The sequence below is a fragment of the Giraffa tippelskirchi genome, chromosome 1 (genome assembly GCF_054371585.1).
Source record: "Giraffa tippelskirchi isolate mGirTip1 chromosome 1, T2T-mGirTip1v1.2.pri, whole genome shotgun sequence".
Taxonomy (NCBI): domain Eukaryota; kingdom Metazoa; phylum Chordata; class Mammalia; order Artiodactyla; family Giraffidae; genus Giraffa; species Giraffa tippelskirchi.
In genome coordinates this window covers 161,561,369-161,583,557 of record NC_137275.1, presented here as the reverse complement: position 1 = coordinate 161,583,557, position 22,189 = coordinate 161,561,369, and the positions used below count along the sequence as shown (strand labels likewise).

Below are 22,189 nucleotides of genomic sequence, written 5' to 3'. Positions count from 1 at the left end.
AGAAGACAAACCACATTTATCGAGCATGTATCATGTTTATATATTTATCCTTAGTTCTCCAGTACCCCCATGATGAGTTCAGTGTTATTATCCCAGTTTTAACAAGGTCAAAAATATGGGATCATGTTAGTACTCAAACTTATGTCTATTTGGGAGACCCATGCTTTTTATAGTATGTGCCTCCTTGTCTGTTTGTTTAGTTATTAGATAATAATTTTTTTCCACTGGGGGAGAAAAGGGAATAAATTTAGAGGGGGGAGTATTATGTTTTACCATAATGAATTGCATAGCGAGAAAGGTGAGCTTCATTCTATTCTCAGTGCTCCATGGGTTTGAAGTACTCTGACATGAGTGCTCAGAAATCTCCAGCATGTCAATTTATACCCACTACTATAAAACAGGTAGCTAATAAGAACCTGCTGTATAGCATGGGAAACTCTACTGAATACTCTGTAATGGCTTATATGGAAAAGAATCTTTAAAAAAAAGAGTAGATATATGTGTAACTGACTCACTTTGCTGTACACCTGAAACTAACACAACATTGTAAATCAACTATACTCCAGCAAAAATTAAAAAAAAGAACACCTGCATAAGTAAGCAGCTGGGAGATGGACAGACCAATGGTTTGTGAGCTACTGAAACTGCTTGCTTTCTGTGTATGATAATATAAGTGTTCACACTCTGTAAAACTAAAGAACGACACAAGGGAAAAAAGCTGTGACACACTGAAGACACATTTCATTTTAAAAAATACAAAATTAAAACTCAAGACTTCCATCTTCATCTTTGAACACAATTAAAATGGAGTTGCCAAAAACAGAAATGAAGTTGCCAAATGGGCCTGAAATCTCAATGGTGCCCACTTAGCAAACACAGCGGCAACTGCCCCAAATACATTGCTGGGCACCTGTTTTGTATTCAAGATAGATAGTTCCTCGACTGCACTATCTTAGCTAGTTTTTCTTCACCACTCTTGATCTTTAAGAAATATTGAAAGTAGGAAGATCGCTCTTAAAATCCTGTAACATTTGGCCAAACACACACACAGGAAATACCTTTTCAATTTGTTAATTTCCTAATTTACAACTATTAACCCCAGGGGTTCTTCCTTCTCTTGACAAATTAAATGAATTTGGAGTCATGGTAGGAATATTTTTAAAATATATGTATATTTATATCTCAGATTCTCAGATTAGGTTTATTTCATAGGCACACAAGCTTTTTGTCACTTTGGATGAGAATATGGAAATCAAACTGTCACTTGGCTTGTATATCAACCTCACAGTACCTGTAAACTTAAGTTACTGATGAGTTTAAAAATGATCTTGTCTAGCTTGTCATGTCAAGGATGCATCTTTTCTACAGTTTCTTAGAGATGATTCCTCTTGCCTTTTTTAATTGGAATGTATTAAACATATAACATTTAAATTTAAGGTGTACAACTTGTTGATTTGATGTTTATATATTGTAATATGACTGCCATTGTAGCAATAATTAGCACTGCTATCATGTCACATAATGATCATTTCATTTTAGTGGTTGAAATAATTAAGAACTAGTCTTTTGGAAAGTTTAATGATTATAAGACAACATTGTTGTCTATATCTGCTATACTGTACATTAGATCTCTAGGACTTATATATAATTCATTGCAAGTCTGTGTTCTTCAACAACATCTGTCTTTCCTCACCTCCCCCCACTGCCCCAGTTTCCTAGTAACCCCATTTACTTTCTATTTTTATGAGTTTGGTCTTTTTAGATCCACATGTAAGTAATATCATAGTCTGTCTCTCTGTGTCTGGCTTATTTCACTTGGCATACTGTTCTCAAGGTATAACCATGTTGTTGCAAATGGCAGGATGTCCTTTTTTTTATTATAGCCAAATAGTATTCCATTGTGTGTGTGTGTGTATCTCACATCTTCTTTATCCATTCATCCATTGATGGGAACTTAGGTTGTTTCCATTTCATTCTCATTTTGATTTCCCTGATGATTGAGGATATTAAACATTTGCTCATGTACCTGTTGGCCATGTACCTGTTGGATGTCTTCTTTGGAAAAATGTCTATTTAGTACCTCTGTCTTTATTTTAATCAATTGTCTTTTTGTTATGAATTATATGAGTTCTTTATATATTTTGGATATTAACCCTTAATCAATATAGGGATTTCAAAACTTTCCTTCCATAGGTTGCCTTTTCATTTCATTGACTGCTGTTTTGCTGTGCTTTTAAAGTTAGATTTAATACTATGCATGGATTTTTGCTTTTGTTTGTTGGCTTTTGATGTCATATACAAAAAAAAAATTGTCAAGGCCAATGTCAAGGAGCTTCTTGCCCATGTTTTCTTCCAGGAATTTTATAATATCAGGTCTTATGTTTAAGTATTTGATTGATGTTAAGTTAGTTTTTGTGAGTGGTGTAAGATAGTAGTTCAATTTTGTTGTTCATTATGTGTTTATCTTGTGTTCCCAGCATCATTTGTTGAAGTAACTGGAGAAGGGATAGGCTACCCACTCCAATATTCTTGGGCTTCCCTTATGGCTCAGCTGGTAAAGAACCCGCCTGCAATGCGGAAGACCTGGATTCAATCCCTGGGTTGGGAAGATCCCCTGGAGAAGGGAAAGGCTACCACTCCAGTATTCTGGCCTAGACAATTCCATGGACTGTATAGTTCATGAGGTCACAAAGAGTCTTACACGACTGAGCGACTTTCACTTTCACATCCTTTTCCCATTGGGTGTTTTTGGCTTTCTTATCAACTCTTAGCTGACAGTACCTGTAGGGATTTTTATCTGGGCTCTCCATTCTATTCCATTAATATGTGTGTCTATTTTTATGCAAGTACTACACTGTTTTGATTATTATAGTTTCATAGTATAGCTTTAAATCAGTAAGTGTGATTTCTAGCTTTGTTCTTTCTTAGGATTGCTTTGGTATTCAGTGTCTTTTACGATTCCATACACATTTTGGGATTGTTTTTCCTTTTCCTGTAAAGAATGCCGCTGGAATTTAGATAGGGATTGTGTTGAATCTATAGATAGCTTTGGATAGAATGGGCAGTTTAACAACATTCTTCTGATTCATGAACATGTGATGTCTTTCCATTTGTTTGTGTCTTCTTCAATTTCTTTCAACAAAGTGTTATGGTTTTTGTGGTACAGGACTATCACTTCCTTTATTAAATTTATTCCTGGGTATTTTATTGTTTTTGGTTCTCTTGTGAATGGGATAGTCTTCTTTATTTGTTTTTCAGATGTTTTATATTATTAGTGTATAGAAAGGGAACTGATTTCTATATGTTGTTTTTATGTCCTTCAACTTTACTGAATTCATTGATTAGTTCCAACTAATTAATTCCAACTAACTAATTTTTGGTTGAGTCTTTGGAGTTTTCTATATACAAAATCATGTCATTTGCAGATAACAACAGCTTTACTTCTGATGTTCTGATTTAGATATATTTTATTTCTTTGTCTTGTTTAATTTCTTTAGCTAGGACTTTTGACAGTATAATGGTAAGAGTGGTAAGATTAGACATGCTTGTCTTATTCCTGATCTTATAGGGAAAGCTTACAATTTTTCTCCATTGTATATAATGGTAACTATGGGTTTGTCATATATGGCGTTCCTTATACTGACATATATTCCTTCTATACCCAATCTGATGAGTCACTTCGTAGTGGGTTGTGCTTTGGTCAACTAAGGTACAGTGGTACCTTTGGTGATTATAAGCAGTAATCAGCAGAGATGGGAAATGACAGATATGTTATGAAAGCCTAAAGAACTAGAGCTGGTTCTCAAAGACACATGTAATATCCCCCACCCCCACTACCTTGAGACTCCTTTAAAACATTTCCGTAAGGGAGACTTAGAGTCCTGGCACATCAGGTTGAGGTGTATCCATAGAAATACTATTTTGTTATAACTCTTTGGATCTATTTTTACCCCTCAGCTGGGGTAACTTGGGGAATATATACATAGACACAATTACTAAGTACCTGTCGGCCTCCAACTTACACTATTACACTATTTTTATTCTGTATAACTCCATAGGGCAGTCATCTGAAAGCCCTTCAAATGTTTGAAGACAATTAGGAGGCCTTTCCTAAATCTGAGATTCCACAATCTGTACCTACCTTTCATCTCAGTAACTTCACCATTTTCTTGTTTGACATGGGTACATACGTCAAACATGTCCTATGCATCAGAATCACCTGAGATACTTGTTAGAGATACAAAATACATATTCTTGGTCCCTTCTCTAGAAGATTCTGACTTAGTAGGTCTAGAATGGGAGCCATAAATCTCGATTTTTAAACAGATGACTCCTATGTCAGTGAACAAGTCCTAGCATTGTTATTGACAATTTTACCTTATTGGCCTCTCTACTTTGAAAATAATGCGAGTAGTGAATTATGTGGTATTCAACAAAGGTAACAGTATTCCATACATGGACTCACTTGTTAGAGTCCAACACAACTGTTTATCCTTTCTTTACCCAAAGTCTGTCAATGCAGGTTTGAATTGCATTAGCTTTTCATCAGTCTCTGATGATTCATTATAACCTTGTAATCATCATTACTAGGTAATAAATTAAAATTCATATTTTTTTTGCACAACTTTTGGTCTATTCATTCTGTACTGTAAAGTTCATATTTGAAACCTAAAAGGAAAATTTCTATTTCTGTTTGAAACTTTATCTTGATCTGATTCACAAAGGTCTTTTAGAATCATTAGAAGTTTAAGTAATATGCTCTCCTTCCCAGTTTTATATTACATGAAAACTATAGAAGCATGTTTTCTATGCTGCTGCTGCTGCTAAGTCACTTCAGTCGTGTCCGAATCTGTCGCGACCTCATAAACGACAGCCAACCAGGCTCCTCCGTCCCTGGGATTCTCCAGGCAAGAATACTGGAGTGGGTTGCCATTTCCTTCTCCAATGTATGCACGCATGCTAAGTCACTTCAGTCGTGTCCAACTCTGTGCGACCCCGTGGACAGCAGCCCACCAGGCTCCTCTGTCCATGGGATTCTCTAGGCAAGAATACTGGAGTGGGTTGCCATTTCCTTCTCCAGCATGCTCTCTATAACTTCATACAAATTATTAATAGGGATTTTCCATAGGTTATAACCAAGAGCACAGAACTTGTTAGAGAAAGACTTGCATGAAGGCGCTGTATGCATCTCCTATTGCTGCTGTAACAAATTATCACAAACTTAGTGGCTTTATACAAAACAAATTTACTAACTTACAATCTAAAGTCTAAAACAGGTCTCCCTGAGGCTAAAATCAAGGTGTTGACAGAGCCAAATTCTTTCTGGAGGTTCTGAGAGAATCAGTTTTCTTGCCTTTCCAGCTTCTAGAGGCTGCTGCGGTCCTTGGTTTCTAGCCCCTGCATTCCTTGTCCTTTCGCTTCAAAGCCAAGAATGATGATCGTTGTCACTCTGGTTCTAACTCTTCTGTTCCCTTCTTCCCCACGTAAAGAACCTTGTGATTGTGTCTAGTCCAGATAATCCTGCATAACCCTCAAAGTTGGCTGGTTAGCAGCCTTAATTCTCCCTTGCTGTGTAACATAACATATCCACAGGTTCTAGGGGGTTGAGGACATCTTTGGTACTGTACCCACCACAGGCATCAATAGTAAGAATTCCCTGAAATAGTAAAAATTCCCATTTTTCAGATCACAAAGCCTATTTCCACATATGATTCTTATTTCATGCTCACTCATTCCTGTGTGCTGTAAAACGCAGCTGTTATTAGACCCATTTTTAAGGTGAATTCAAAGCTCTAAGACTATGAAAGCTCCCTTAGGGTAAAAGTAACTAAGGGGTAGGGTTTGTACGAGAGCTCAGGTGTTTTATTTCTGGCCCAGTGATCTTTATAATTATTTAACCAGCTATGAATCCACCTAATCTCTTATCATCTAACCTTTCCCCATATTTGTCATAAGAACATCATGAAAGACATTGTCAGATACACTTTCTATATGCCACTGCTCTAACCAGCAGGCCAAAAAACTTATCAAAAAGGAAATAAAGCTTAATTTTTCAACATAGGGATCTCATGGTACCCCCCTAAGGTACTAAGAAAAGGTAGTAAGAAAAGTAGAAAGGTACTAAGGTACCAAGAAAAGTAGAAAAGCTATTTTTCTTTATTAATTGATTTTTTGGAGGACTATGAAAACAACTAAAAGTCCAGTCTTAGGTAGTATTACAGGTTGATGACTACTTTTACTGGCCTGAAGACTCCCTAATACACCTTTTATGCATTTGGATATTCTCTTCAGAAGTCCTCAAACCTGCTGAAAATTAAAGCTTCCTCCCATTGTTTGAAGGAGCAGAGACTGCAACAGTAACCATTTTGGGAGGCTGAAAATCATCAAGGTTCTAATCTATTGTCTATCTCTGGAGAGGCTGTCTGTCCCCCCTTCTGTTTCTTCTATGTCACTGTTTTTCGCTTGCCAAACTGTTGATACCAATTTTAATTCTCTTCTGCCTCTTAAAAAATGTCCCTTTCTTGGCTTCCTTCCTATATTATTTCTTCCAACCTATCCCAGAAACCTTCAGCCTGTTTAATGAGCTCCTCCATGGAGACACACACTTAAAGCACATTTCTTTTCTCATCAAGCAAAGAAACCAGATTGCATTCACAGCGAGCAAAATTGTGTGCTCAAGAGCCCCAGATAGGAAGATACAAACAGCTGCAGCAGTCGCAGCATTGTTGTTCTTGCATTCTGAGGGCACAGGGCAAGGTAGTTGTATCATCCTCCTTTGGTTTTTATCTGTGGCCACTCCTTTCAGACTCCTTCATTTCCATCACAAATCTGGTTGAGAGCCTCCCTCTGGGAATCTGCATTTTGTTTCTCTTTTTAGTGTTTTCTTCTTCAACCTGCTGCCTGTCTCTGTGAGCATCTCCCAAGGTCCTGTCCACTTTTCTTTTTAAAATCCTGGTTCTAAACATCTGACTCCCCAAAACTTTGCAAATATTGACTGAATCTTAGCATACCTAAGATGGACTCCTTCACCAGCCCTAAATGGATTGTTCTCATGAATTCAGCCTCTTACAATTTTGTGACAGCTACCCATGTAACATCTTTGTTTCCCCCTCTCTCCTCTGTACCTGTAATAATTTCTCCCCAAATATTATAGCTATTACTTCATCCCATACCTTCTTAGTGTCTGCTGCATTTGATCATTTCCCCTGCTATCATCCTAGCTCAAAAACTTATTATATGCTGCATGATTGCAATAATCTAACTCAGTGATTCTCAACCCTGGTTGCACATTAGAATCACCTAGGGGAGCTTTTAAAAAAACTTCTTCAGTCTGGTTCCAACCTCAAAGATTTTGATTAAATTGGGCTGGGCTGGGGCCGCTACATGGTCTGTTTTTTCTAAACTCCCAAGGCAATTCTAATATGCAGCTAGGATTCAGAACCATCAGCTAACCTTCAATTTCTTCCCATATTTAATCCATTTTGCATACTAAATTATGATTCTAAGGGTTTCTTTCTTCATATATACCCAATACTTGAAACACACTAACACTTATGTGATAATTTTTAAACTCTTTATTTCACTTCTGCTGCCATGTAATCTGACCCCAATCCACCTGATGATCATGAATCCATGATCAATTAGTACTTTATCTCCTGATGCTGCCTTGTAATTTCCTGCCTTCATACATTGTCAATACTCTTTCCATGTATTCATTTCTGCCTACTGAGACTATATCCAGTATTTCTGTATTTCTGCCCCAAAGTCTTTATTTTGCCACCTGAACACATTTCCTTCTAAAATCCAAATCACTTCTGATTTATGCCAGCCTTTCACTCTAGCCTGGGGCTTCCCTAGTGGCTCAGATGGTAAAGAATCCGCCAGCAATGCAGGAGACCTGGTTTCAATTCTGGGCTTGGGAAGAACCTCTGGAGAAGGGAATGGCTACCCACTCCAGTATCCTTACCTGGAGAATTCCGTGGACAGAGGATCCTGGCAGTCTACAGTCCTGCTGCTGCTAAGTCGCTTCAGTCATGTCTGGCTCTGTGCAACCCCATAGACGGCAGCTCACCAGGCTCCGCCGTCCCTGGGATTCTCCAGGCAAGAATACTGGAGTGGGTTGCCATTTCCTTCTCCAGTGCATGAAAGGGAAAAGTGAAAGTGAAGTCGCTCAGTCGTGTCTGACTCTTAGTGACCCCATGGACTGTAGCCTACCAGGCTCCTCTGTCCATGGGATTTTCCAGGCAAGAGTACTGGAGTGGGGTGCCATTGCCTTCTCTGGTCTACAGTCCATGGGGTCACAAATAGTTGAACATGACTGAGCGACTTCACTTTACTATAGCCTAGTGGTAGAAAGATCAGTCTTTTGCTCTTGTATAGAAGAGCTTCAAATCCTAGCTTGTCTGATTCCTGCAATGTGACTTTGGGGTGTCGTGGAATCTCCATGAGTTTTGTTTCTACATCTGCTAAATGAGATAACCCTCCTTTTAGAGCTGTTTGAGGATTAGGTTAAGTGAAATAATGTGCAGGAACTATCTTGCACCTAAATATGCCAGATAAATGTTACCTGTTTATTATTTTTGTTATTATTATCTTTGTGTACATGTACCATAATCCTAAATAGATTATAAGACATTGGACTAAAGACAGAGTCTTACAAAACCTCATATGCTCACAATGTCTAATGTTGTTCTTTGAACATAGTAAGTACTCAACATGCTTGTTTACTAAGAGTATATAAATAATTCTAAATATATCAAATGAGATTTAAGTAACCATGCCCTCTAGCCTGGCTGTAGTGCCCTTTGGTGGCAGATAGACCATATATAAAATTCTGATTTTTAGCTGATCTTTTATAGCACAGCTTTATAAAGTGATACAAAAACACCTTGAAGCATTTTAAAAGGTTTACAATTCCCCGGGTATAGTTCTAATATCACTCTTTCCAGGTCCCTAAATACCCTGAGATCCTGCCAAATATATGTAGTCCATCTTCCCAAAAATGAATGTTCATCTAATCCTATCAAAAATGGACCAATGACATGAAGTGGAATTAATTCTTTTGAGGCCAATTTCCTGATGTTTATTTATTCCTTGTCCAGGAAAGCATTGGCAAGTAAGGCATTTCTTATTTGAATACATCTGTGATTAAACTCTGTGCAAACATATTTCCAATGGGATTACATAAAGAATACTCAGGGTTTGGCTTTGGTCACTCTAGAGAGCAGCATACTAGCTACTTACTTTGCAGACTTTAAGTCATAGAGAGTCTAGTTTAAAATATTTCTCTCTTCCAGCTTATTCTTTCAGGGTTCTCTCTCCTTTCCTTATGCTGTTTTCTCCTAATCCGTATCAGAAGAGCTAGTTCTGAAAGGCTCATCCAGAATTAATTTGCCTTTTAACAAAATGAACATTGTATCAACTGACAGGAAAATTTTGTCAAATGTGAAGAGCAATCAAACCTAAAACCATACACACAAACACACACACACACACACACACACACACACACTGTTATGAACAGAATTGTGTACCCGCTAAATTCATATGTTAAAGGATAGCCCATAGGTAACTGTATTTGGAAATAGGATCTTCAAGGAGGTGACTAAGGTTAAATAAAGGTGGAGCCCTAATTCAATAGGACTGGTGTGCCTATAAGACGAGGATGAGACTCCAGAGATCTCTCTCACACAAAGAGAAAAGGCATGTGAGAACACAGCAAGGAAGTGGCTGTCCAAAGACCAAGAAGACAGAACTCAGCAGAAACCACCCCTGACGGCACTTTGATCTTGAACTTCTAGCCTCTAGAACTGTGAGAAAGTTAATTTCTCACCGTTTTAAAACTCATCCAGTCTGTGGAGTTATGGTATGGCATCCCTAACAGACTAGCATATATACTCACACTCACATTGACACAGACAAATAACAAAAGCAAAACTTTCAAAACTTTATTTTCTGAAAGGAAGATGCTGGTTGTCATCGTCCCCACCCCCAGTCAACCACTACTGTTGACCTGTCCCAGGCTCCTTGACTCTCTGCCTGTGACCCTAATACTTTGCCATCAGCTACAGTAAACTTTAACAATCCTATGCATAGGCTGTTCCTACTAAACCAGTAGTACACTAAGGATATGGCCATCCATAACCCTGGGGAAAGTGCTTCTGAATTGCTGTATTTTTCCAGACAACTCATTGTTTAACCATGTAAGCATGGGCTCCATATCATCCTTTGAGGAATTTTTGAATTTCAAAACCTAAATATGCTGTGCGCTTCCATGCCATCTTGAATATTGGGTGGAACGTGTTTCCATTTCCCGTTTACTCAGGGTCATTTCTATGAAATGCTGCTAATGAAGCTCTAGATACATACAGACGTGGATGTTGAGGTTTTTTTAATCAATCAGTTTATTTATTTGGCTGTGCTGGGTCTTCATTGCTGTGCGGGCTTTTTTCTCCAGTTGTAGTGAGCAGAGGCTACTCTCTAGTTGTGGTGCACAGACCTCTCATAGTGATGGCTTCTCCTGTTGCAGAACACAGGCTCTTGCTGCCTCTGCAGAAGTTTGAGATGTGAAACCTAGCATGGAGCAAACACCAGCCATAACCCTAGCATCTACTCTCTTGACAAATTCTTTGATGTCCGTTAATGGGAAATGGCAACCCACTCCAGTAATCTTGCTTGGAAAATCCCATGGACAGAGGAGCCTGGTGGGCTACAGTCCCTGGGATTTCAAAGAATCGGACACAACTGAGCAAGGAAACAAAAACAACAATGTTTAAATACTTGGCTCCTTTTCATAAACATCACACAGACTTATGCAGGTGCAGCAGCTTCTGGGCAGTATAGTGGAGCTGGGTTCTGCATAAGACAAGTGACTGAAAAGCTGGAGCTCCCATGTCCCCACTGGAGTTTGTGGTATCAGGACTGTCATTGTCTTCTCAGTTTTTATTGGATCCCTTGACCTGTCAGGGCAGTTCAGATCATTAGTTGTCATTGCAGCTTCCCTAATAGGCCAGGTCACTTTTGTAGGTGTGCTGCAGAGTGGATAGCTCAGAACTTGGGGGGAAAAAATTCCTACTCCCTAGCACTCAGATCTTGGTTTCTAATATCTTTCTTTCATTAACTTTCTGGGAAAGTAAATATACAGAATGAGCCTGAAGCCTCTTATACAGATAGAAAATGATGGAGGATGTCACAGAGACACAGGTAAAAGATCTCCTAATGGCTAAAGCTGGAATCATCTGAGTAACAAAATAAATAAAGTAGTATTAGATTATAACCCAAAGTATAAAAAAATATCATGTAAATATCATGTACATAAATGATTGAATAATTAATGAGGGAGAAGATACAAATTTCCTATGGAGAAGAATTCTAAATAAATTATGCAGCTAGTTCATCCTAAAGGAGATGGGGTGTAACTCCTCACTCTGTAAGTGTGAGTTATGCTTAGCAACTTCCTTCTAAAGAGTACAGTACTGAAAGAATAACTTCACAATGGAGAAACAAGACAAACAGGACCTCTATCAGATGATCAAGGTCAACATCAATGGTGATACATCATATTGATAGAATGTACCATGGGCATAATGTGATGAAACTGGCCTCTGGTGGTCTTCCGGCCAAAAACACATTACCTCATTACCCCATTCTAATCAGGAGGAAAACATAAGACATATCCCAATTATGGGACTTTCTGCAAAAATACCTAACCAGTATGCCTCACGACTGCTGAAGTCATCCACAAAAAGTCTGAGAAACTAAGGAGACATGAAGCATGAAGATTAAGTGTAATGTGGTCTCAGGGATGGGATTCTAAAGAAGAAAATGGCTGTTACATAAAAACTGAGGAAATCTGAATCAAGTATGGACTTTGTGTAGTAATAATGTGTTCATTGGTTCAATGACAAAGGTACTTCCTAATATAGGATGTTAAATAATAGAGAAGACTAAATGTAAGGTACGTGGGAATGCTTTTACTATCTTCATAATAGTTCTATAAATCTGTGATTATTCTAAAATAGTTTTTTTTTTTTTAAGTCACTTTGCAAGATATCTGTTGCTCAGGCAGAGTTGCCTGGAGATGCAGTCACATATCACCCATTCTCCAGCCAGCAGCTCCCTGGGTTCAGATGTAACCAACCTATTACCCTCCTCTCCTTTGCCCTACCCACCATTTTCCGGGGGTATCTGCATGTAACCCCCTCAAAGTTCCTTGAATACTTGGCTCATCCTCTGTGTTTTTCTGGTTATAGTGTCTTCAGTTTTAATAATGTGATTAGATACTTAGGTAAAAGTAGTATTATATAAATCATAGTTCCCATGAATATCTCCCCACATGTTGTTTATTTGTGGCTCTGAAATTGCTACACCATCACTTCCACTCAAACAGATTCAGATCAAACTGTTTGCTAAAATTCTATCTAGCTGTCTACTATGCTAATTCAGTTTGAAATGCCAGGACCAACCTTTTTTCAAAAATCAGATCAGAGTACAAGGCCATTTTTAAAGGCCTTGGGTCCTGGAAATGAGTATCCATGTAACTTTTCTTCTTCTCTCTGAGAACCATTCATGTAATCGACCAAGTTCTAATTCAACATTAAGATGTGCTGGCCCTTAGCTTCCCATGACACAGAATCCACACACATACACAAAACTGACACAGCTTCCAATTTTTGTCTTTTCTCGATTTTAATGCCACTCTGGGAAAATTGATCTATCTTTGATCCCGTCTAACTCAGTGGCATGACATACAGAAGGGTCCTCACAAGTTGTGAGCTGGATCACAGATAACATAATTACCAAAAGACAACAGCTTGTCGTCTTATAATTTATTTATCAAAGAGAAAAGTAGTGCAGATTCAGGTTCATCCTGAAATCATCTAGTACTATACCCGTGATAGTGGAGGGGAGACAGAGTATATTAGCAAGTGGCTTTACTATTAGCAAGTTAAGACACCCTGGTAAGTCAAAGGAACTTTACATAAATTCTTGCCTTCAACTTTGAGTCATATCTTCTGATTTATGGCAAGTCCGTAATGCCACGGGGTTTGTCCTCACCTACTTATTAGGCAGAGATGCTGTACTCTGGGCATTTGGGGCTTCTCTACATGGCTGCCCCTCTCACCAACACAGTAGAAAAAGCCTCACCTTTGGTATCTCTCTCTTCTGTGTTGCTCAGATACCCATAAGGCAGTCAGACTTTATCCCTCCTCTATCCTCTTCAGTGATCATGGATCATCAGTTGTGTCCTTGTTCAGTTCAGTTAAGTTCAGTCACTCAGTCGTGTCCAACTCTTTGCGACCCCATGAACCGCAGCATGCCAGGCCTCCTTGTCCATCACTAACTCCCTAAGTCCACCCAAACCCATGTCCATCGAGTCAGTGATGCCATCCATCCATCTCATCCTCTGTCGTCCCCTTCTTCTTCTGCCCTCAATCTTTCCCAGTATCAGGGTCTTTTCCAATGAGTCAGCTCTTCACATAAGGTGGCCAAAGTATTGGAGTTTCAGCTTCAACATCAGTCCTTCCAATGAACACCCAGGACTGATCTCCTTTAGGATGGACTGGTTGGATCTCCTTGCAGTCCAAGGGACTCTCAAGAGTCTTCTCCAACACCACAGTTCAAAAGCATCAATTCTTCAGCATTCAGCTTTCTTTATAGTCCAACTCTCACATCCATACATGACCACTGGAAAAACCACAGCCTTGACTAGATGGACCTTTGTTGACAAAATAATGTCTCTGCTTTTTAATATGCTATCTAGGTTGGTCATAACTTGCCTTCCAAGGAGTAAGCGTCTTTTAATTTCATGGCTGCAATCACCATCTACAGTGATTTTGGAGCTCAGAAAAATAAAGTCAGCCACTGTTTCCACTGTTTCCCCATCTATCTGCCATGAGGTGATGGGACCGGATGCCATGATCTTAGTTTTCTGAACGTTGAGCTTTAAGCCCACATTTTCACTCTCCTCTTTCACTTTCATCAAGAGGCTCTTTAGTTCTTCTTCACTTTCTGCATGTGGATCACAATAAACTGTGGAAAATTCTGAAAGAGATGGGAATAGCAGACCACCTGACCTGCCTCTTGAGAAACCTGTATGCAGGTCAGGAAGCAACAGTTAGAACTGGACATGGAACAACAGACTGGTTCCAAATAGAAAAAGGAGTACGTCAAGGGTGTATATTGTCACCCTGCTTATTTAACTTATATGCAGAATACATCATGAGAAACACTGGGCTGGAAGAAGCACAAGCTGGAATCAAGATTGCCGGGAGAAATATCAATAACCTCAGATATGTGTCCTTGTACACATGTACATTTGTACATTCAAGAGGTGTGTGCATGAGTGGGGGGAAGGGAGTGAGCAATGGAGTCTAGGTCTGTGGCACCCTGGCTCCTTGTGTAGAATAGATATTTTCTGTGGCCAAGATGGACATTGTCTTAGGCTTAGAGAATCTCTGAGACTTCCTAACCTGAAGCTGCCTTCCCAAGCGCTGCCTTTTGTTGCTCCTAGCTGTGGTAACTGCTATCCCCCAGGAGGTGGGGAACCTTCCTGCCACATGGAAATGAACACTGCTCTTGCCCACATTCTCAGGCTTTTTGAGATGGTGAGAGGGAAGGGGCAGGACCTCCTGCAATCTTGCTTCATGCCTGGCACACCCATCAGAGCAGGTCTTGCCTGGGAACATTGCTGTGTGTATCCCACAGAGAAAAGTTGAGGAGTTCATGTTCTGGGTCCTCATACTGAGAGGCAAATGTTCTTTCTTCTACACCTAGCAGATCTGACCTGTGCATTGGAGGGCTCCCATATGGTGATGAAGATCCCTCACTCTTTCTTCTGCACCACACAAACTCATATCATCTCCGCATCACTGGCTCTTTTCTTCTCCACCCACAGAGAACCCATGCTGTCAGCACTGTCCTGTCATCAGATAGGATTTCTGTGATGCATCTACCTGGACTGCAGCCATTCTCTTGCAGAAGTTCTTATTCTGTCAGGGTTCCCCTGTCTCATCCGTTTTTCTGTGTTTCCTGGACTTCGCAGACACCACCCTCTGTTCAGTGCTGCTCACTCCTGCATAGTTAACTGACCCAATGCAGCACAGTTGGGTCTCTGTCTCTTCTGGCTTTCTTTGTTTTCTGCTGGCTGTTGAAGTGTTGATTTTCATCCAAAACATTTCCCTTCCAGCTGCTTCTATGGCTAAAGCAATTCCAAAAGCTTTAGGGTTCACATGATTGCCTTCCTTTCCAGATCTGCATGCCTATCTGCAAATTTCAAACAGACTAACATTTTAGTTCAAGTAATGAAGTTTGGTTTTATAGTGCTGCCTGAGATGGGAACCTTTCAGTTTTTGTTGGCCACTGACATTATATCCTAGATGAACATATCATACCAGCCTTGACAAAGAACAGAGCCCAAAGGAAATAAGATACAGGAAAGGCAAGATTTCTAGGGGAAAAGGGAGAGTTGTCAGCACTTAAAAATATTAAAATATATTTGAAAATATTATTAGTTAAGTGAGCAAATTGATGTGTAGGAAGTGCTTTAGAGGTCACCTGAAATGGACCAAGGTTTCTTTGCTTTATAATGACTGCAAAACCAACTCCCAGGTGGCTCAGTGGTAAAGAACCCACCTTCTACACAGGAGATGCAGGTTTGATCCCTATGTCAGGAAGGTCCTCTGGAGGAGGAAATGGCAACCCACTCCAGTATTCTTGCCTGGGAAATCCCATGGACATAGGAGCCTAGGAGGCTGCAGTCTGTGGGGTCACAAAGGGTCAGACACAACTGAGCATACATGCACGCATGCAAACCCAACACCACAGAAACTTAACTATAAGTACCCTTGGTCTAGAACAAATCACATTTTGATATTATTGTCTAGTAACTACACACCTTTATGGCTAACAAAATCGTAACAATAGGCAAAGATGAGATTTTTGATTAATCGTCTATTTATTTAGCTATCTGTCTTTGCATCTCCCAGCTTTCATTTTTCTTACCATCGTGGACTTGAGAAATGACCCCTGAGTTCCCTTCAGAAACATTTTATCAAGGCTGCTCAGAAGTTACAAAGATCATTTTTCACTCACAACCAGAAGAATGATCTGATCTGAGTCTGACCTCTACTCTCTGCCAAGAACAGCCCTCAGTAGACTTGCTGGAGAGTCATGAATAGACAAAGGGAAGCTATCAGGAGAAAGAGAGAAGGGACTCACAGATATCCATCCAGGGAGAAATGAGCTCCAACGAAACATTTGCAGGGCCTGGGGAACGTGTGGGATAAAACCCCAAAGTGCAACCCCACTTTTCTTCTTGTTGCTCCCCCTTTTGCATGTGTCTGTGGACACCATTACCTGCTCTTCCAAGTTCTACCATCATTTCCACCACTGTCCCTGTCTTGGGTTACCACTCATGCCTAGGTCTGTGTATGCTGAAAGCATTGTCTACCCTAAGGAAGGGGGGACCTGGTGGAGAAACCTTGCAAAGAACTTCAAGTTCTAGAATCATCTAGAGTATTAATTGCAAAATCCAAGGTGTCAAGAGTTGGGTCTGAAAGGGGAGGCTAGAGAGAAGGATTTCCTTTTTGTCCCTGACCTCCTTGCCCAAATGTGAGCAGTGCTGCCAGTGGAGGGCTGGAGAAGAGACCCCCAGAAAACAAGGCCCAGGGCAGCCAACGTTCTTGCGCAAGATTTAGACTGAGTCATTTATACTCCCACTTGTAATGAGAGAGCAGAAATATAACTTTTCAGATATTATCCTTACTATGTCATGTATTAAGAAATAAGACAAAACCTAAAAAACCCTAATGGCAGATAACCTAGAATTTTTCACCCCAGGGCTAAAGAATGGTGAGCTTCATTAGCCAGAGTAAATAATTATCGTCAAACCATTGTAGGTTGGTTTGGGGGATATGTGTAGATGACTATATGACATTACAATTGACTCTAGCTCTGAGTGTAGAATCACCTTATTTGAAATTAAATTGTGCTTCAAAACAATAAAAATCTCACATTGAAGCAACAGGGCAGCAGGCCAAGCCTCCATATTGTGCCCCTCAGCTTAAATTTCTTGCGGCTTCCAGCTCTATTTCTGAGAAAGAACAGGCTAGATTATCTCTAAATTCCTTTCTAATGTTATGATTCTCAGACTCAAATTCAAGGAACATTTATGTAGTAGTTGATATTTGTGCCATGCCAGATCATTTCACATACCCTCTGTCAGTTTCACCTCTTCTGGGAAATATCAATTGTCCTGCTTAAAGGTGAAACAGTGAAAGCTCCGAGAAGTGGAGGACTTGATATTGAGTTCAGGGTTGTGTATACATGGAGGTGATTCTTAAACACAGACCCTTTACCTCCACTTCTGGAGGTACAGCTACAGCAGGGGGTCACCGCAAGTCCCCTCTGATGTCACAGCCTAGGGCCAAGCAAGCTCTTGGAGAATAAGGACTTAGCTCATGAATGTGTCACCACTTTCTAAAACAGGACTTGAAACATTCTCAGCTCTCAAAGAACATGACTACTTGGATAAACCAACAACTGTAGAGCTGCTGGTACCCACCCACCTACTAAATTAATGGAATATTTTGATGTAAACACTTTCTAATAAATTTACCCTTATTTTATGTAACAGTCTGGGCAACAGTCAACACAAATCCTGGCTTTGTGGGATGAGTTTCTCTCCTGCTTTGGGGAATCTATCTTTTCAGTTAATATTTTTTAAAGGACATTTTCTCTCAACATCCTCCCCTCAGTATCCATTTGATGTTGTTTTTGCCAATCTTTTTTCTGACTTAACAAACACATGTATAGATATCTATATATCTAGCACACCAAACATAACTGAATGTTATGAGTATTATTGTTTAGGGCAAGGCTATAGTTCAGAGCAAGACTACTGACAAGTTTAAAACATTAATGGATTTAAAGAAATAATGAAAATAATAATGATAAGTTAGTAATAATACAGATGTTTCTTAGATACGGCGAAAATCATGAAGAGAATGACTGAAATTTGGAAAGTGCCTTATAAATCCAATTGCTGCATCATTTTATGGCCAAGATGCCAGGAGGTAAAATGACTTGCCCAAGGTCCCAGGGTTTATTAGTGAAAAAATGAGGACTAGACCCTAAGCCTCCAGGTTCCAGGTAATTTGTTCATGTCAGTAATGCCCCACTTTTAGATCTGAGCATCATTAACCTGCTCTTATGTGATTCATATTTTGAATAAATTTTTATCCACCACTGACATATGCATAAGATTCTAACTTTCATAATTGAAATTTCAAAGATAGAAAAGCCCTCTGGTTTCCTCAGAGGAAAAAGCACTCTCAGGTATAATTACAATTTGTGTTTATAATGTGCCTTTCATTAGGGGACCTGAATGAACTCTAGAAAATTGATCTGATGAGTGGTATTATCCTCATTTTATACATTGAGAAACAATGACCCAGACAGGTTAAGTGAATTGTCTAGGGTCAGCTGGAATGTCAATCACTGAGAGAGAGACAGAATTAAATCTCCAGTCCCCACCTCACCTCTGCAGCTTTGCCTTTCCTGTTCAGCCGCCAGTCACTTGCCAGATTCTGAATTATAGGGATCACCATTAAGTGGGATTCTAGCCGAAGACTCTACTTTGAACCTTTTCAAAGGGCATGTGGTAGGTATCTAATCTTGGAGCTTCCTATTTTAATATATGGTTTTTATTACTTGAGTGTATAACTGGGCCTAAATCTGTCCCTTTTGTTCCCTTTGATTGTTTTAAATTTACTTTCGCACACCTAGAGTTCTGTGTCCTGCCTGTTCCTACACAGATGGGGAAATAGTAACACTACAAAGTCAGACAGGACACATGCTGAGATGTTCACACTCTTACCTGCTCCGAATTCCTAACTCAACCACTTGACTAGCTATTGACCAAAAGAAACCATCAAATAACTTCATTGTTGAGTCATGTATTTCCTACTCCCACACAGTGGGTCATATAGAATGTTTGGCCTTTAGCTTGACCATAGGAGGGTGGCTCCTGTTGGTCTGATCCTTCAAATGCCCTCTAGTGGTTGAAGGCCCACATGGGCTCCACTCTCCCTCCTGTAAACACCAATGGCTCTGAATACATAGAAGACTTATCCTTTCAAAGCTTGCCTCTGAAGGACCCTAGGCACATACTAAAGAACTTAACCATCCCTTCCATTCCTGTGGGCTATTAAGCTATCTTCTCAATAGCAAATACATGGTATGAACTCACTGCTCTATGGCCTTCAGGAGAACTACTTCTGAGCAAACACACTATGCCTCATGCTGTTAAGAGTCCACTGTATACATAATCTCTGAATTCATTTTGTAGGGTTGGTTAACAAAATACCACAAACTCAGTAGGTTAAGAACAGCAAAAATTTATTCTCCAACAGTTCTGGAAGCTAGAAGTCCATAATCAATGTGTTGGCAGGGCCACGCTCTCTCAGGAGGCTCCAGGGATAATCCTCCCTCGACTCTTCCAGCTTCTGGTTAGCAGCATGCCAGTTTCTGCCTCCATCTTCCCATCGCTGTCCTCTCTCTATGCATCTGTGTCTTCACATGGTCTTCTCTGTGTGTGTCTGTGTCCAGATGTTCTTCTCCTACAAGAACAGTGGTCACAATAGATGAAGGTCCACCCTAATCTTGGACATTCATGGGTATTGGTGATTGGGACTTCAACACATCATGGGGGAAACAATTCAAGTCATAATGTTGTTGAGGTTGTTGTTGTTCAGTTGCTCAGTTGTGTCCAACTCTTTGCGACCCCATGGACTGCAGCACGCTGGGCTTCCCTGTCCTTCACTATCTCCCCAGGTTTGCTCAAACTCATGTCCATCGGTTGATGATGCCATCCAACCATCTCATCCTCTGTTGTCCCCTTCTCCTTCTGCTTTCAGCCTTTCCCAGCATCAGGGTCTTTTCCAGTGAGTTGATCCTTTGCATCAGATGGCCAAAGAATTGGAGCTTTAGCTTCAGCGTCAGTCCTTCCAATGAATATTCAGGATTGATTTCCTTTAGGATTGACTGATATGATCTCCTTGCAGATCAAGGGACTCTCAAGAGTCTTCTCCAGCATCACAGTTTGAAGGCATCAATTCTTTGGCCCTCAGCCTTTTTTATTGTCCGTCTAGCTCTCACATCCATTCATGACTACTGGAAAAACCATAGTTTGACTATACAAGCCTTTGTAGGCAAACTAATATCTCTGATTTTTAATATGCTGTCTAGGTTTGTCATAGCTTTTCTTCCAAGGAAAGTGAAAGTGAAGTCGTTCAGTCATGTCTGACTCTTTGCGACCCCATAGACTGTAGCCTACCAGGCTCCTCTGTCCATGGGATTTTCCAGGCAAGGGTACTGGAGTGGGTTGCCATTTCCTTCTCCAGAGGATCTTCCTGACCCAGGAATCGAACCGGGGTCTCCTGCATTGTATGCAGATGCTTTACCATCTGAGCCACCTTCTTCCAAGGAGCAAATGTCTTTTAATTTCTTGGCCACATTCACCATCCACAGTTATTTTGGAGCCCAAGAAAATAAAGTCTTTCACTGTTTCTATTGCTTTCCCATTTGCCATGAAGTGATGGGACCAGATGCCATGATCTTCAATTTTTGAATGTTGAGTTTTAAGCCAGTTTTTTCACTCTCCTCTTTCACCTTCATTAATAGGCTCTTTAACTCCTCTTCACTTTCTGCCATAAGGGTGGTATCATCTGCCTATCTCAGTTTATTGATATTTCTGTCTGCAATCTTGATTCCAGCTTGTGACTCATCCAGCCTGGCATTTCGCATGATGTGCTCTGCATATAAGTTAAATAACCAGGGTGACAATATACAGCCTCAACTACTCCTTTCCCACTTGAAGCAGTCCGGACTACTTGACACAGTCCGTTGTTCCATGTCCCTTGATCTGCAAGGAGATCAACATGTCTAACTGTTGCTTCTTGACCTGCATACAGATTTCTCAGGAGGCAAGTAAGGTGATCTGGTATTCCCATCTCTTTAAGAATTTTCTAGTTTTTTGTGATCCACACAGTCAAAGGCTTTGGCGTAGTCAATGAAGCATAAGTAGATATTTTTCTGGAACTCTCTTGCTTTTTCGATGATCCAACGGATGTTGGCAATTTGATCTCTGGTTCCTCTGCCTTTTCTAAATCCAACTTGTACATCTGGAAGTTCTCAGTTCATGTACTGCTGAAGCCTTGCCCAGAGCATTTTGAGCATTACTTTGCAAGCATGTGAAGTGAGTGCAATTGTATGGTTGTTTGAACGTTCTTTGGCATGCCCTTCTTTGGAATTGGAATTAAAACTGACATTTTTCAGTCCTGTGGCCACTGCTAAGTTTTCCAAATTTACTGGGAAATTGAGTGGAACACTTCAACAACATCATCTTTTAGGATATGAAATAACTCAGCTCGAATTCCATTACCTCCACTACCTTTGTTTGTAGTGATGCTTCCTAAGGCCCACTTGACTTCACACCCCAGGATATCTGGCTCTAAGTGAGTGATCACACCATCATGGTTATCTGGGTATTAAGATCTTTTCTGTATATTTCTTCTGTGTATTCTTGCCACCTCTTCTTAATATCTTCTGCTTCTGTTAGGTCCATACTGTTTCTGTCCTTTATTGTGCCTATCTTTGCAAGAAATGTTCCCTTAGTATCTCTGATTTTCTTGAAGAGATCTCAAGTCTTTCCCATTCTATTGTTTTCCTCTATTTTTGTGCATTGTTCACTTAAAAAAGGCTTGCTTATCTCTCCATGTTCTTCTCTGGAACTCTGCATTCATATGGATATATCTTTCCTTTTTTGAGATAGGGACTGTTATTACCATTTCAGATAGAAAAATCAGCATTTGGAAGGGTTAACCCTGTTACACAAGGTCAAACATCAAACAAAGGGTGGTGCAGCTCTGTTGAATCTAAAGACCAGCTCTATTTCCTTGCCCTTTCCAGCTAAGGACACTTAACAGCTCTCAGGGGCCTGGTCTGCTAGGGGTGCTGTTTCGACACTTAGTGAGGAACCAGTAAAGGAAATCACAAGGGCTGTAAAAATCATCCACATGATGCAGAATTACCAGTGAAATGCTAGGTGCCTGCATTCCTTGAGTTCCTACCAGGGGCCAGGCACCACTGTCAGCACTTTTTACATAGTAGGTCCTTCAGCTTCCAAGGT

General features: G+C 40.1%; 1 long non-coding RNA gene across 1 annotated transcript in view; it reads right to left on the bottom strand.

The window, feature by feature from the left end:
* Positions 1-10,385: 10,385 nt before the first annotated feature.
* Positions 10,386-22,189, bottom strand: part of LOC145511251 (uncharacterized) — a 124,282-nt gene continuing 112,478 nt past the window's right edge. Inside the window, exon 18 of the long non-coding RNA XR_014057695.1 lies at positions 10,386-10,548. This is a non-coding gene — a long non-coding RNA (uncharacterized LOC145511251). The remainder of the gene's footprint in view (positions 10,549-22,189) is intronic.